This window comes from Loxodonta africana, chromosome 14, assembly GCF_030014295.1.
Source record: "Loxodonta africana isolate mLoxAfr1 chromosome 14, mLoxAfr1.hap2, whole genome shotgun sequence".
Taxonomy (NCBI): Eukaryota; Metazoa; Chordata; class Mammalia; order Proboscidea; family Elephantidae; genus Loxodonta; species Loxodonta africana.
The window spans coordinates 18,279,608-18,296,899 of NC_087355.1; positions in this window are offsets into that span (position 1 = coordinate 18,279,608).

The window sequence follows — 17,292 nt, forward strand, 5'->3', positions numbered from 1 at the left end:
GTTTAGGCTGCTAACCAAAAGGCTGGCAGTTTGAATCCACCAGCTGCCCCTTGGAAACCCTATGGGGCAGTTCTACTCTGTCCTGTAGGGTTGCTATGAGCTGGAATCAACTTAATGGCAATGAGAATAAGTATGAAAATTAGGAGAGCTAAAAATGTATACGACGTCTGACAAATAGTCAGATTTCAATAAATATTATATGGTAAAATTTCACCCTTTTTAAAATCTCTTCTAGCCCTAAAATGACTCTTAGGATCCAATTTGCATTTACATTGTTCTCTTTCAGAAAGAATTTAAGACATCAGTCACAACATTTGTAACAATAAAACAATTTATAGACTCAAATTCTCTTTAAGTTCCTCTCTACATGTCAAGCAACACCTGTGCAGGAAATGTCACGGCACATAAACAAATCTTAATCATTGACTACCAACAAAAAGGAGAAAAAGAAAAAAAAAAAAAAGCTACAACTTCCACAGGAAATTCCAAGTACAAATTCTCACAGCTGATGCTATTCACTTGTTGTAACTGTTTTGACCATTGTTTTAACTGTGGCTCAAAGAAAGACATAAGTTTTATGGCACTTTTACCTCCTTACAGCAAAGTACTATTGCTACCCTCCAACCTTGACGAGTGTGATAATTGCATTAGACAGCCAGGTTGAATCAAGATAAGGAATCTGGGAAGTCAAAGATCAAATTCGGGAAGTTAAAATGAAGGTGGACAATTTTTTATTCCAAGTGCCATAAGGCATGTATGTGGTTCCTTCAACTGGAGTCTTAGAAATCATTCTCTGTGGGAAGACGTGCTTCACTGACTTTCATTTACCTAGGCTTGGGGCAGATAGGAGTATCATCTTATAAAATGAGTGCTATTATGGCTATATTTATTCTCCCTTTGGTTTTTATAATTGGGAGTAAAAGATTTTAAAGAGGAATTGTTTTAAGGCAAGCTTGATAAAAAAAATAAAACTAAGCTCGATAAGGGAACTAATATAATACTTTGGAGAAATTTCTAAATTTATCCCAGTTATGAACTTGCCATATTTATCTAAATTTCTGGAACTTATTTTTGTTTGGTGTTCTATAGCCTTTGACTTATTTATCTCATTAGTCCTTCTTTGTGAAACATTAATCAAGTTTTCATGTTTATAGGACAGCACTAATTGTAGTATGGTGTAATTTGTTTTCTGGGTTGGTAAAAATGTCTCTCCTTTGGTGATTTTCAGTCATTTTCTGATTGTCTTCAGAGTTTATCAAACTTCAATTTTTTAGGTCAATAGAGTACATTCACTAGTGGAATAGGTATAGAAATATCTCTAGATTCGTGTAATACACATTTGGGATAATTTTCTTAGAATATTATTATTTCATTAAGATCTCATTTTAATCATGAGATACAAAGATTGGCTTTTTTTAAGAGTGGGTCGCTATGAGTCAGAATTGACTTGACAGTAACAGGTTTGGTTTGGTTTTGTTTTTTGGTATGTTGTTACATAATTTTTTCTACTCCATTCAAATAGAATAGTTTCTCCCTTCCATCCAAACAAACTAATTTTGAGCTTATTGTTGCAGCATTTTGTTGAGAAGATACTTTGTTCAAAATAACTCATTGCTTCATTCATCTGGAAACTGACTGTTGATCTTCATTCAGATCTAGTGGGAAAAAATAGCAAGATAGTTTTTATTTTCAAGATGCTCTTGGATTGATTTCTTCCTCTCAATAATCTTTTACTTTATATGCTTGGGTACCTAATGTTCTTAATAGGCGAAAGATGTGGTATTTAGAGACTCATGACATAGGTAATATGTCTAACATTTTCATTCACTTATTCCAAAAATATTTATTGAGCATTGCTGGATTACCTGTTATTGAATAACAAACCATCCCAAAACAGGGTCTTAAAACAACAATAATCTTATTAATTCTCATGAATCCATAGATTAGCTAGGGCTCAGCTGGTTGGTTGTTCTGCTGGTCTTGAGTAGGACCTCACAGGAGTTTGCAGTCAGATGGTAGCTGGGGCTGAAGCATCTGTCTTAGGTTGGGTTCTCTAGAGAAGCAAAACCAGTGAAGTATATATATATATACATACACACATATATATATATATGTATATATATACACATACACACACACATACACACACACATATGCATACATACATAGAGAGAGAGAGATTTATATCAAGGAAATGGCTCACATGGTTGTAGAGGCTGGAAAGCCCCAAGTCCATGAGTCAGGCTAGAGGCTTCTCCCAACTCACATAGCTGCAGGGGCTGGCAAATTCAAGACTGGCAGGTCAGACAGCAGGCCTCTGGCTCACAGGCTGTAGAGGCAGATGAATCCCAAAATCAGCTGATAAGGTTAAAATGGCTGGCCACTGGCTCACGGGCTGTGGAGGCTGACAAATCCCAAGATCAGCAGATAAGGTGCTAGCTCAAATTCTAAGAACTGGAGGTCAGATGTAGACTCCAAAGTGAGTAAAAGCCAGAAATTTTTGCCAGAAAGTCTACATATATTGGATGCAGGCCACACACCCGAGGAAACTCCCCTTCAACTGATTGGCTGCTCATAGCAGATCTCATCATGGAGATGATTACATCATAACAGATCTCATTATGGAGGTGATTACATCATTACATAGCTGCCAAACTACATCATAACTGTCAAACCACTGAGAATCATGGCCCAGCCCAGTTGACTCATAACCTTAACCATCACAGTGTCCAATGTTTCCTTTGCTCATATGCTGGGCACTTGGGGCTCCTCCATATGACTTCTCTCTCCATGGAATTGCCTAGGTTTTTTATATGGTTGTCAGGGCTCCAAGAACCAGTAGAGCCATTCTTTTTTCAGCCTGGGCTATAATGAGAATATGAGGCCTTGGGGTCATCAGACATACCAGTGATCACATCCTTTTACATACTTTTCCTTCAAGAACTCCACAAGGTGCTCACAATGAGAAACACAGAGAGTCCTGAGAAAGCTCCCCCAGGTACTGGCTGGGGGAAAGGAACAGTACCCAGTGCCACAACTCTTCCCAGACCTATCTCCCCTATTTCTCTTATGGAACAAAACCCTTAATCTGCAGGGAAATGGAAGCAAAAAACTGTAGCCTGGTGGAAACCTACTACAACTGTGGGAGGGAAATGGGAAAAACAAAACAGTACAACTGGGAGAAGGACAGGACTGTCTCCTAGGCCCAACATTACCTCTGAAAAAGGGGCAGGGACATTTGTGAAGGCCATGCTCCTGAGATCCAGGTTCACAGTGCTTGCCTAATCTGAGGCTTAATCAGAACATCAGAAACTGCCCCTTCTACCCTCCACTCCCGGTTTGCCCTCAGCTGCTAACTTAAAGATTGCTGATTTGAATCCACCTAGTGGAGCTTTGGAAGAAAGACCTGGTGATCTGCTTTCATAAAGTTTGTTGTTGTTGTTGTTAGGTGCCATAAAGTCAATTTTGACTCACAGTGGCCTCATGTGACAGAGTAGAGCTGCCCCATAGGGCTTTCTAGGCTATAATCTTTGTGGGAACTGATAGCCAGGTCTTTGTCCTACAGAGCTGCACGGTGGGTTTGAACCACTAAACTTTCGTTAGCAACCAAGTGTTTAACTATAAAGATTACAGCCAAGAAAGCCCTAAGGAACAATACTGCTCTGTAGCACATAGGGTCTCCATGAGTCTGAATCAACTTAATGACAAGATTGGTTTTTTGTTGTTTTTTAACTCAGCAAATAGGCATTGATTACAAATAAAAGTGGAATATACAGTGGGGGACCAACACAAAAGGAAGACCTAAAGGTAACTGGGGAGCAAGTATTGAGAAAATTCCAGTAGCAAATTAACCCATATGATAAGCATATGATGTCATTAAAGTCTTCAAAGCTCTTGTGCACTGAGGGTAACCATAGCAACAACAAACTTTAAATGCAGCGCCTCCCACACACACACTAAAAGCCTACATGGCATAAGGAAAGACACGTTCATCTCCAAGGTTAAAATACTATTTACTTCAATATCTATTGTCCTATACGACATAGCCAGATTTCAACAAAAAACTTTTGAGCATGCAAAAAGCAAGGAATAACAAAAAAAAGTCTGAAAAGACAAAGTAATTATCAGAACTAGAATCAGATATGGCACAGATGCTGGCACTATCCAACAGAAGATTAGAATAGCTGTGATTCATTTGTTAACGATTCTAATGGAAAAGAAACACACAAGATCAGGTAGGCAATTTCAGCATAGAGATAGAAAGTATAGAAAGAATCAAATGGAAATGCTGGAAGTAAAAAACACAGTAACAGAGATGAAGAATGACTTTGATGGGCTCAAAAGTAGACTCAACATAGCTTAAAAAAGAACCAGTGAATTGTGAAGATAAACAACAAAACTAAGAAGAATAAATTTTTAAAAAGCCTAGGCATAGCATATTCTAACTGCTAAAAACCAAAGACAGAGAGAAAATCTTGAAGGCAGCCAGAGTAAAAAGACTCATCTGCAGGGGAACAAAAATAAGATTTACATCAGACTTCTTGACGAAACCATGGAAACAAGGTGAGAATGCAATGGTGCCTTTGAAGTGCTGAATGAAAATTCTATATCCAGTGAAATTATCCTTCGAAAGTGGAGGAGAAATAAAGACTCCCTCACACAAAAGGAGAAGAAACTTCTGGTGTGATGTGACACGTACATGTCGGGAGGGAAGAAACTGATTGGGGGTCACCTTTAGGATTAGTTACAATAGGCATCATCTGCATATGAGATAAAGATTATGCCATTTTGGGGAAAGTCAATGTTATCTCATTGTAACTAATTTTCCTGTTTATAAAATACTAGTATTGGTTTAGATGATTTCCATGAGTTCTTAAAATTACAATAGTTTCCTCATTGTAGTTGTATATTGTTCATGCCTTTATCAATCTAGGATTAGGTTTTTTGCTTTTTTTTTTTTTGCTTTTGTGATATACAGAAAGTCTATTTTAAAATTAAGTAGATCAATGTATTTAAGAAACTTTAGAATAGGTGGCCATACATACTGGCTATCACTGATTAAAATGTATGTGTTGAAACTTAACTGTCTATAAATAGGCTGATTTATATATTAATAGTAATAATATTACTATTATTATTTAATAGCAAATGTCTATCAATAGTTAAGCTGATTAACAATGGTCAACAAAATAATTCCAATTTTGGAATCATTGTTTATTAACATTATATTTTAACTTTCTTTCCCATCTGATAATATATTTAAAAAAGAAAACCTTGCATATTCCAATTAAAATTTGAAAAATGTCTATAAGGTGAATCTTTTCCCTTTTTGAAATGCTATTAAAAAAATATTTACTATCAACAAGTTGAGAGAAAATTTTTAGGACCATATATCTGATAAGAGTTTACTATCCACAATATATAAAGAACTCCTACAACTTAACAACAAAAAGACAAAAATTGGGCAAAGGACTTGAATAGACATTTCATCAGACAGCATACAAATGGCCATCAAGTACATGAAAAGATGCTCAGCATGATTAGTCATTTTTTGTTGTTATTAGCTGCTGTTGAGCTGATTTCAACTTGTAGTGACTCTATGTACAACAGAACGAAACACTGCCCTGTCCTGCACCATCTTCATAATTGTTGCTATGCTTGAGCCCATTGTTGCAGAAACTGTGTCAATCTATCTCGTTAAGGTTTTTCCTCTCTTTCGCTTACCCTCTACTTTACCAAGCATAATGTCATTAAAAAACCAAACCCATTGTCTTCAATTCAATTCCGACTCACAGCAACCTTATAGGACAGAGTAGAACTGACCCATAGGATTTCCAAGAAGCAACTGGTGCCTTTGAACTGTTAACCCCAAAATGCGATACTACTTCACTCCTCGCTAGAATGGCTATGATCAAAAAAACAGAAAACAAGAGGTGTTGACAAGGATATAATGAAATTGGAACCCTCATCTATTGCTAATGGGAATGCAAAATGGTGCAGCTGCTGAGATAAACAATTTGGCAGATCCTAAAAAACTTAAGTATAGAACTACTATATGACCCAGCAATTCCAATACTAGCTATATACCCAAACAAATTGAAAGCAGAAATACAAATAGAAACTTATACACCAATGTTCATTGAAGCACTGTTCACAATAGCCAAAAGGTGGAAACAACCTAAATGTCCATAAACAGATGAATGAATAAACAAAATATGGTATATATGTACAATGGAATATTACTCAGCCATAAAGAGAAATGAAGACATGATACAACATGGATGAATCTTGAAAACATTACACTGAGTGAAATAAGTCAGTCACCAAAGGACAAATGTTGTATGATTCCACTTATACAAAACAGGCAAATGTATAGAAACTAAAGTTTGTTACTGGTTACCAAAGAGGGAGGTGGAAAGAGGAAGTCATTGATTAAGGGGAACTGACTATTAATGGTGATGGAATAACTTGTAAACGGATAGTGGGTTGGTTGTACAACATGATAAACGTAGCCAAGATCACTGAGCTGTACATGTGAAAAATGTTGGAGTGGGAAATGTTTTATGATATATATATACATATGTACATATTTACCACAACATAACAGTATTTTCCAAAAAATGGTTTTAGTATATAGATTTGGTACTTTTAAAATTATTATACTGCCGTTCATAAGGATATTTATAATATGATATAAAGTATGAATAAGCTATGCAACTTCTAGCTAGCGAGTCTGAATCATTCCTAATACCTTTGTGTATATTCAATCAAGTATAACATGATAGTACATATTAAAGGTAGCATAGAATTCAGCAGTAATTTTCAAGCTTCAGCAGGCATCAGAATTACCCAGAGGTCTTGTTAAAACACAGATTGCTGGGCCCTACGCTTAGATTTCTGAATCAGTAGATATTAATTTTTCACAAGTTCCCAGATAACATTACTTCCTCTGGTCAGTGGATCCACTCATTGAAAACTCCTTGTACAGATGAACAAATGTGCTTTTATTCAGAGACACCTGAATAAAAACTAGCCCTGCTACCAATCAGCTACAGGAATCTGGGCACACCCTTAGTTTCTTTATTTGTAAAATTGAGTAAAACTAGCTACTTTGTGGGATTGCATGATGTGCTTACTAAAATGCCTGGAGCTTGTATGTATCTAATGGATGAAAGCTGTTGATACTGATGTTGAATGTTTTGACGATGAAGGTATCATTGAAAGATCATATGCTTCTCTTAATACATTAATATATAGCTTCACATATATTGAGCAAATTAAGTAAACAGGTGAATATTTTGATCCTGACTACATTAATATAAAAGGTACATTTTGAATTAAAAGCGACTATTTCGACTCTGGCTCAGTATTGCAAAACAAAAATTAATCAATCAACCACTATTTATTGAATGCCTTTAACCAAAAAAACAAAACAAAACCCAGTGCCGTCGAGTCAACTCCGACTCATAGCAACCCTATAGGACAGGGTAGAACTGCTCCGTAGAGTTTCCAAAGAGCGCCTGGCGGATTCGAACTGCCATCCCTTATGGTTAGTGGCCATAGCACTTAACTACTATGCCACCAGGGTTTCTGAATGCCTTTAGGCCTAGACGAAATACACACATACACAGAAACACTCGTATACACCCACTTCAAAGTGGATATAATTTTCCATTTCATTTTTCCTCTTTTCCCTTTCCTTGTCATTTTTGTCTCTGGAGTTGGTGCTTCAGTTTTCAGGCTGCATTTCTTTGTTTTGTGCTCCCTCCCCTATGATTCAACACACACATCTTGCATCAATCGAGTTCCAACAACAAAGTGGCTAACAGATGTGTGGGCTCTGTTGGCATTTTGGTTTTGTAATTTCCTATTATTGAAAAAAATGAGAAGTGTCACCAAAGAGTCCAGGGGGATTTCCCGGCTGCAGATGTCTTTGAAGTTGAAGAATATTTCAAGACAGAGGTTTTTAATTGTAAAGAATCTTAATCATGTAGGGAAGTATGCCTTTGAAATATTTTTCTTTGAACAGCACATTTACCAGCCTAGAGAAGCTGATTTCCACGAAATGATATTTTAATTTTAATACACTTACTTCCTCTTAGGTTGCATATATCCATAAAGATGTAATTTTATTCTTATTCCTAGTTATTATGTTCTCCAAATTAGGCTACTCGCCTCAAATTATTCTTTTTATTCCCAACATCCATCATCTTTGGGAGGCAAGTTTAGCCTTTAATTGGAGAAAACAATATAAAGTGGCTATGATTGAGATTTTATGGGTTTTATACTCCCGCCATCTCTGCAGGGGACTATTCTCCACTTAAGAAGCCTAGGAATTTTTGTTAATGGTAATTCTGCTTGTAAACTCATCAATCCAGAGGAAAGAAGATTTTACTTCTAAATTCAACTTCCCTAAATAATTCCATTCAGTTGAAGTTCAGACAAACCAGACTCATCTTAAAATGGAGCTTTGATAATGCAAATACTGAAAAAGGCAAGGAAAGTTTGTCATTTAAGGCAGGAGAAAGACATTGTTCAAAGTTTATATGAAAAACATATTGTCATAAACATTTCATTATTTGTAATAATTAGAAGGTAATATTATTTGTCCGTGTTCACATTTAAAGAGCAGTGGTTTCACATTCCTAGGTAGTGTAAATAGATCAGAAAGAGAAACATATTCTATATATTTGGTCATAGTAATATAACCAAAGTAACCACTCTCTCTCTCTCCCTCTCTCTTTCTCTCTCTCTCTCTCACACACACACACACGCACACGCGTGCACATACACACACGAACATAAGACCATCAAAGCCCAAATAAAATGATATTTGTTAGGAAACAACACTCTTCTGAATTAAACTGAATTTTGAAATGAAATAAACACTTTCAACTATAGTTCCTTTACTTAACACACAATCACTAGTTGCAAATGAATGTGTTGATATCACAGACCTAGCCTGATTTCAATACCTACCATATTTGTAAGAATATTAATAAACCTTTGGCCCCAAGGTCTTTTGAGATTTTGGTTCCAAATTTGGTTTCTAGGTTGCCTTATCTAACCAGTTTCTGTTTTTGCTCCTATCAGTAACTAGCAGTATAAGCATTGCCAAAGATACATTCGTTTTTGGTTTCATGGAAGAGCGACTGTTATTTTCTTTCATGTGTGGGGTTAAAATCCTCGGGTAATCAATGATATTTTCTTTATTACAAAGGAAGATGTGAGGGAAAGAAGAAATACCAGGTAATACAAGTCAGACGAGGCCCCTAGAAAAGGCCACAGTGGCACCTTATGTATGTACGAAGGAAAACTTCCAAAGGGTAAAATTGCTACGGTGGGAAGAACTTGGGTGATTACACAGTATATTATATACAACTGAGGAATAGTCAATTGCATGGACCAAACAATGGGGTGGGGAAGAGTATACGAGTATTCAGTGGTGGTAGGGGGATGGTTGTAGGATGATGGAGATTATGGTTGTACTAAAGCTGACATAGAAAGAGATTAAAAGGTATAAAGAAGATTGCAAGTTCAAATGTCAAGAAATTTTTCTTCTTAAAGTAGAAGATTCTTGGGCCAATCTACTCTGTTTTCGAAAAATAAAAATCATCTGCACTTTCCAAATATGCTTTTATCTCTGCTTTAGCGAAAAGCTCAGAGAAAGGCCTAAAGCAGCTTCATAAATTATCTTCACTTTTGGTTAAAAACACATTTTAAAAAAAACCTCACCCTTAATCCATCTAAAAGTTTTCTTAGATTCTAATAAAAATAGCATTCCTCTTAAAAGAAATATTTAAAAATTTTTCTTTATACAACATGAGTAATCAGAATTGGTATGCTGGAAGTTTCTGATCAAAATCAAGGACAAATTTTTCATGGCACCTAATTTGACTATATTTTTACCAAAACTTTTTAAAAGAAATAAAAACTGTGCAAAGTATTAATTATACTCAAAGATGTCTCAAAAGAATCTACCAGACATTCTCTGATGCTTTAAACTAAATTTTCAAAGGCCATGTCAATCATATAAAAAATAATTCTCTCTTTTTTAGCAGATTTTTTTTGTTTTATTCAAGAAAAGGAATATAAATTGAAAAATACTTTCTTCTTTTCCTAAAGATTAAGGCTTAAGGTCAATATTTTTTAAAACGCACCTTTCTGTGATGAAAGTTAAGGCATATTTTGATTTTAAAGCTCTTTAACAACATTCTACTAAATAATAGGGCAAATTTTCACCTTTAAAGTTCACGGTTGAGGACGTTTGGTAATAAACCAAAAGGCTACTTAGTTTTGATAAAATAAAGAAAGATTTATTTTGTTTTATTTTACGAGCATTGTTTTTGTTGTTGTTAGGTGCCATCGAGATGGTACCAACCTGTAGCAACCGTATGTACAACAGAATGAAACACTGCTCAGTCCTGCACCATTCTCATAATCGTTGCCGTGTTTGAGACCATTGTTGCAGCCACTGTGTCAATCCAGCTCATTGAGGGTCTTCCTCTTTTTTGCTAACTCTCTACTTTTTTGAGCATGATGATCTTCCTCAGGGACTGGTCCCTTCTAATAACATGTCCAAAGCATGTGACATGAAGTCTTGCCATCCTTGCTTCTAAGAAGCATTCTGGCTGGCATTCTTCCAAGGCAGATTTGTTTGTTCTTCTGGCAGTCCTTTGTATAGTCAATATTCTGTTCCAACATCATAACTCGAACACATCAATTCTTCTTCAGTCTTCCTTATTCATTGTCCAACTTTTGCATGCATATGAGATGATCGAAAATACCATGGCTTGGGTCAGGCACACCTTTGTCCTCAAACTAATATCTTTGCTTTTGAACCTTTTAAAGAGGTCTTTCACAAGAGATTTGCCCAATGCAGTATGTAATTTCATTTCTTGACTGCTGCTTCCATACACATTAATTGTGGATTCAAGTAAAATAAAATTACTGACAACTTCAATGTTTTCTCCTTTTATCAAAATGTTGATTTTACAGGTCCAATTGCGAGGATTTTTGTCTTTCTGTTAAGGTATGATCCTTACTGAAGCCTACAGTCTTTGATCTTCATCAGTAAGTGCTTCAAGTCCATTTCCTTTCAGCACGCAAGGTTGTATCACCTGCATATCACAGCTTATTCATGAATCTTCCTCCAATCCTGATGCCATGTCCTTTTTCATATAGTCCATTTTCTCAGATTATTTGCTCAGCATACAGATTGAGTAAGTATGGTAAAACAATACAACCCTGATGCATACCTTTCCTGACTTTAAACCCTGCAGCATCCCCTTGTTCTGTTCTGATGATGGCCTCTTGTTTTATGTACAGGTTCCTCCTCAACACAATTAAGTGTTCTGGAAATCTCGTTCTTCACAATGTTATCCAGAATTTGTTATGATTCACACAGTCGAATGCTTTTGCATTGTCAATAAAACACAGGTAAATATCTTTCTGGTATTCTCTGCTTTCAGCCAAGATCTATCTGACATCCGCAATGATATTCCTCATTCCACGTCCTCTTCTGAATCCAGCTTGAATTTCTGGCAGTTTCTTGTTGATGTACTGATACATACTGATCATTTTTCAATGATTTTCAGCAAAATTTTACTTATGCGTGATGTTAATGATATTCTTCAATCATTTCCATATTCCGTTGGATCACCGTTCTTTGGAATGGGCACAAATATGGATCTCTTCTAGTCCATTAGCCATATAGCAGTCTTCCAAATTTCCAGCAAGTGCTTTCAGTGTTATATCCTTTTGACGAAACATCTCAATTGGTGTTCCTTCAATTCTTTGAAACTTGTTGCTCAGCAATGTCTTCAGTGGACCTTGAACTGATTCCTTCAGTGCCATTGGTTCTTGATCATATGTAACCTCCTGAAATCGCTGAATGTCAACCAACTCTTTTTCATAAAGTGACTCTGTGTATTCCTTCCATCTTCTTTTTTTGTCATTCAAAAATTTATGCACAAATTGTTTTGTGATATTGTTTACAATCGCCACAATATGTCAGCACTCTTTTCCTTTCCCTTTCTACCCTGGCTTCTCCGTGTGCATTTCTCTGGTTTTCCTGTTCCTCTCTGCCCTCTCCTCTTTGCTTTTGGGCAAGTGTTGCCCATTTGGTCTCATATACTTGATAGAAATAAGCACGTTCCTCACGTGTATTATTGTTTGTTTTATTGGCTTGTCTAATCTTTAGCTGCAAGGTGCATTTCTTTTCTTTTTTTTTTTTTTAATCTTTTTTTTTTAGCTGAAAGGTGCACTTCAGGAGTAGCTTTGGTTCTGTGTTAGCAGGGTGTCTGGGGGCCGTAGTCTCAGGGTTCCTCCAGTCTCTGTCAGATCAGTAAATCTGGTCTTTTTTTGTGAATTTGAATTTTGTTCTACATTTCCTTCTGCTCTGTCCAGGGCCCTTTATTGTGATCCCTGTCAGAGTGTTTGGTGGTGGTAGCCAGGCAGCATCTAGTTCTTCTGGACTCAGACTGGTGGTGGCTTTGGTTATGCGGTCCATTAGGCCTTTGGACTAATATTACCCTTGCGTCTTTGGTTTTCTTCATTCTCCTTTGCTCCAAACATCATGCGACCAATAGATGTGCCTTAGGTGGTGACTCACAAGCTTTTAAGACCCCAGAAGCTACTCACCAAAGTAGAATGCAGAATATTTTCTTTATGAACTGTGTTTTGCAAAAGACCTAGGTGTCCCCTGAGACCAAGACCCCCAGCCTTCAGCCCCAGCAATTCAAGGTGTTTGGATGTGTCAATGAAGCTTCTACGACTTTGCCTTGGTCAAGTTGTGCTGCCTTCCACTATATTGTGTGTTGTATTTCCCTTTACCAAAATTAACAGGTGGTAACTAATTTTTTTTTTTTTTTAACTATCTAGTTAGTGATTTCCTCTCTCTTCCCCTCCGTTCCCTTGTAAACATCAGAGATTGTTTTTTTCTGAGTGTAAACCTTTTCTTAGGTTTTTATAATAGTGGTCTCATACAATATTTGTCTCTTGTGATTGACTTATTTCACTCAGCATAATGCCTTCCAGATTCATCCACATTGTGAGATGTTTCATAGATTCATCATTATTCTTTATCATCATGTAGTATTCCATTGTATGTATGTACCATAGTTTGTTTATTGATTCATCTGTTCGTGGGCACTTTCTTTCTATTTGCTATCGTGAATAATGCTGCAATGAACATGGCTGTGCATATGTCTATTCTTGTGGAGGCTCTTATTTCTCTCGGATGTATTCTTATGCTATTTCTATTTCTAGCTTTTATAAGGAGGTGCCATATCATATTCCATAATTGTTGTACAAATTTTACATTCCCACCAGCAGTGCCTAAGAGTTCTAGTCTCCCCTCTACCTCTCCAACATTTGTTATTTTCTGTTTTTGTTTTATTTTTAATTAGTGCCAGTAGTGTAGGAGTTAGATGGTATCTCATTGTAGTTTTGATTTCCATTTCTTTAACGGCTAATGATAGGGAGAATTTCCTCATGTGTCTGTTAGCTGCCTGAATGTCTTCTTTGGTGAAGAAGACATTTGGACTCTGTTCATATCCTTTGCCATTTTTTAACTGGATTATTTGTCTTTTTTTTTTTTTCAGGTATTGAAATATTCTACAGATTTTAGACATTAAACTCTTGTTGGATATGTCGTAGCCAAAAATTTTTACAAAGTCTGTAGGTCCTCTTTTTAGTCTTTTGGTGAATTCTTTTGATGAGTACAAGTGCTTAATTTTTAGGACCTCCCAGTTATCTAGTTTATCTTCTGGTGTTTGTGCATTGTTTGTTATGGCTTGTGTTCTCCTTATGCCATGTATTAGGGCCCCTAGTGTTGTCCCTATTTTTTCTTCCATGATCTTTATCATTTTAGGTTTATGTTTATGTCTTTGATCCATTTTGAGTTAGTTTTTGTATAAGGTATGGATCGTCCTGTTTCATTTTTTTATAGATAGACATGCAGTATTGCCAGCACCATTTATTAAAAAGATTGTCTTTTTCCCATTTAATGGACTTTGGTCCTTTTTCAAAGATCAGCTGACCATAAGTGGATGGATTTACATCTGGGTTCTTGACTCTGTTTCATTGGCTTATGCGTCTGTCATTGTACCAGTACCAGGCAGTTTTGACTACTATGGCTATATAGTAGGTCCTGAGATAGGTAGTATGAGGTCTCCTACTTTGTTCTTTTTCTTCAATCATGCTTTTTTTTTTTTTTTTGCCTCTTTCCTTTTCATGTAAAGTTGGTGATTAGTTTTTCCATCTTGTGAAAAAATGCTGTTGGTATTTGGATCCTGATTGCATTATGTCTGTAGATCACTTCGGGTAGAATTGACATTTTCACAATGTTGAATCTTCCTATCCATGATCATGGTATGTTTTTCATTTATGTAGGTCTCTTTTGGTTTCTTGCAATAGTGTTTTGTAGTTTTCTTCTTATAGTTCCTTTACGGCCCTCGTTAGATTTATTCTTAAGCAGTTCATCTCTTTAGGGGCTATAATAAGTGGTATTATTTTCCTAATTTCCTTCAAAGTTCTCTTCGTTGGTGTGTAGGAATGCAACTGACTTTTGTATGTTGATCTTGTATCCTGTTACTCTGCTGAATCTATTAGTTCCAGTAGTTTTCTTGTGAAATCTTTAGGGGTTCTCTATGCAAAGGATCATAATATCTGCAAATAGGGATAGTTTTACATTTTCCTTTCCAATTAAAAAAATTTTTTTTTCCAATTTAGATACCCTTTATTTCTTATTCTTGCCTTGTTGCTCTAGCTAGGATTTCCAGCACAGTGTAAAATAGGAGTAGTTATAAAGAACATACTTGTCTTGTTCCCTTTCTCAGAGGGAATGCTTTTAGCCTTTCTCCATTTAGAATGATGTTGGCTGTTGGTTTTGAACAGATGTCCCTTATTATGTTGAGGAATTTCCCTTCTACTCCTATTTTATTGAGAGTTTTTATCAGGAATGGGTGCTGGACTTTTTGAAATGTCTTATCTGCATTGATTGAAATAATTATGTGATTCTTTTCTTTTGTTCTATTTATGTGGTGGTTTATGGTGATTGATTTTCTAATGTTGAGCCATCCTCGCATACCTGGTGTGAATCCCACTTGGTCTTGGTGTAATATTTTCTTTATATGATACTAAATTCTATTGGTTAGAATTTTGTCGAGAATGTTTGCTTCTATATTCATGAGAGATATTGGTCCATAATTTTCTATTTTTGTGGTGAATTTGCCTAGCTTGAAGCCCTGATGGTGCAATGGTTAAGATCTCAGGCTGCTAAGCAAAAGATCAGCAGTTCTAATCCACCAACCCCTCCTTGGAAAACCTATGAGCAGTGCTACTCTGTCCCATAGGGTTGCTATGAGTCAAAATCGACTGGGCGGCAATGGATTTGTTTTTTGGTTTGCCTGGCTTTGGTATCAGGGTTATGCTGGCTTAATAGAATGAATTTGGGAGTATTCCTTCCTTTTCTATGCTCTGAAATAGTTTTAGTACTACTGGTGTGAGCTTTTCTCTGAATGTTTCATAGAATTTTCCAGTGAAGCCACTCGGGACAGACAGGGTGTTCTGTTTTGTTTTGTTATTTTAGGGAGGGGACGTTGTTTTATTACCTCTTCAATCTCTTTTCTTGTATGGGTCTGTTCAAATTTTCTATCTCAGTTTGTGTTAGTTTAGGTCAGTGTGTATTTTTAGAAATTTGGCCATTTATTCTAGGTTCTCAAATTTGTTGGTATACAGTTTTTCATAGTGTTCTGTTATGATCCTTTTTATTTCAGCTGGGTCTTTTGTAATTTCCTTCATTTCATTTCTTATTTGGTCAGCTCTTCCTTTCCTGTTTGTCTTTTGTCAGTTTGGCCAGTGGTTTGTTGATTTTGTTGATCTTGTCAAAAAGCCAACTTTTGGTCTTGTTGATTCTTTCTGTTGTTCTTCTATTCTCTATTTCATTTATTTCTGCTCTAATCTTTATGTGCTGCTTTTTCTTCTATTTCTATTTGTTCAAGTTGGAGGGCTAAAGTTTTGATTTTGGCTAGCTCTTCATTTTTGAGTGTTTATTGCTATAAATGTACCTCTGAGCACAGCCTTTGCTATGTCCCAAAGATTTTGGTATGATGTGTTTTCATTCTCATTTGATTGTAGGAATTTTTTGATTACCTCTTTGATTTCTTCTCTTACCCGGTTGTTTTTAAGCACAGTGTTATTCAGTTTTGACATGTTTGATTTTTTTTCCTTGCTCTCCCTGTTATTGATTTCTATTTTTATGTCGAAGTGAATCAGAGAGAATGCTCTGTACTATTTTAATGTTTTTAATTTTATTGAGGGTTCCTTTGTGTCCTAGGAAACCCTGGCCACATAGCAGTTAAGAGCTATGGCTGCTAACCAAAAGGTCGGCCTTTTGAACCCACCAGGCACTCCTTGGAAACCCTATGGGGCAGTCCTACTCTTGTCCTATAGGGGTCGCTATGAGTTGGAATCAACTCGACAGCAATGGGTTTGGGTTTTTTTTTTTTTTTTTTTTTTTTGCCTAAAATGTGATCTAACCTGTTCCATGCATGCTGGAAAAGAATATATAGTTTGCTGCTCTTGGGTGAAGTGTCCTATGTATATCTATGATGTCAAGTTGGTTGATTGTGGCCTTTAGATCTTCTGCTTCTCTGCTAAGTTTCTTTCTAGATGTCGTATCCTTCACCAGGAGTGGTGTGTTGAAGTGTTCTACTATTATTGTGGAACTATCCATTTCTCTTTTTAGTTATGTTAAAGTTTGTTTTATGTATTTTGAATCCCTGTTGTTGGGTGCATAGACATTTATTAAGGTTATGTCTTCTTGATGGATTGTCCCTTTAATCATTATATAATGTCCTTCCTTGTCTTTTACGGTTGATTTTTCCTTAAAGTGTATTGTATTTGAGATTAGTATTGCCACACCTGCCCTTTTCTGGTTACCGTTTGCTTGATAGATTTTTTCCATCTTTTGGTTTTTGATGTATTTATGTCTTTGTGTCTAAAGTGTGTGGTGTCTCTTGTAGGAAGCGTATTAATGGGTCCTGTTTTTTCTTTTTTTTATCCATTCCACCATTCTCTGTCTCTTTTGAGTGCATTTAAGCCATTTACATTCAGTGTGATTATTGATAGGTTTGTGTTTATTGCTGTCATATTATTGTGTGTCTGTGGTTTTTTTTTTTTTTTTGCAGTGCTGACGTTTTCTTTGTTTCTCTTAGTTTTTTGTGCCAATCTCCTTTTGTTTGTGGATTTTCTTTTCTTTTGTTATTATAGATTTTATGTTTACTGTGA